The sequence below is a fragment of the Tupaia chinensis genome, unplaced genomic scaffold (assembly GCF_000334495.1).
Source record: "Tupaia chinensis unplaced genomic scaffold, TupChi_1.0 Scaffold144991_2, whole genome shotgun sequence".
NCBI classification, from domain to species: domain Eukaryota; kingdom Metazoa; phylum Chordata; class Mammalia; order Scandentia; family Tupaiidae; genus Tupaia; species Tupaia belangeri.
This window is the reverse complement of record NW_006204851.1, coordinates 797,987-798,456: the sequence shown is the minus strand read 5'-3', so window position 1 is coordinate 798,456 and position 470 is coordinate 797,987.

Here is a 470-nt window from a genome sequence, read left to right as displayed (position 1 = left end):
AATAAATCTGGTTCTAGGTTTTTCTTCTTTGAGAGGGTTTTGGTTACTTACATGATCTCTTTATTTGTCATATAGTTAAAATTTTCTTCTTGAGTCATTTTGTGTTTTTCTGTTTCTAGGAATTTTTTCATTTTATCTAGGCTATTCAATTTGCTGACATGCAAATGTTCATAGTATTCTTTTATAATTCTTTTTTGTTTTTGCTTTTTACTTTTCCTTTTTATAACAAAACATATGCATAAGAGAGAGAACACCCTTGATAGGGTCTCATCAGGTCACCATCTCCTTTCCCAAGCCCTCCAGATCTTCAGAATCCTGGGTGCCTGCCTACATGTCCAGCATGTTTTGTAGGCTGGCTCAAGATCTGAACTTTTATTGCCATATGGCTTCCAACACTGCAGGGTGCTAACATTACCACTCCATAACAGTGGCTGGGCCATTATAAGTTTTATTTTATATTTTTAATTATT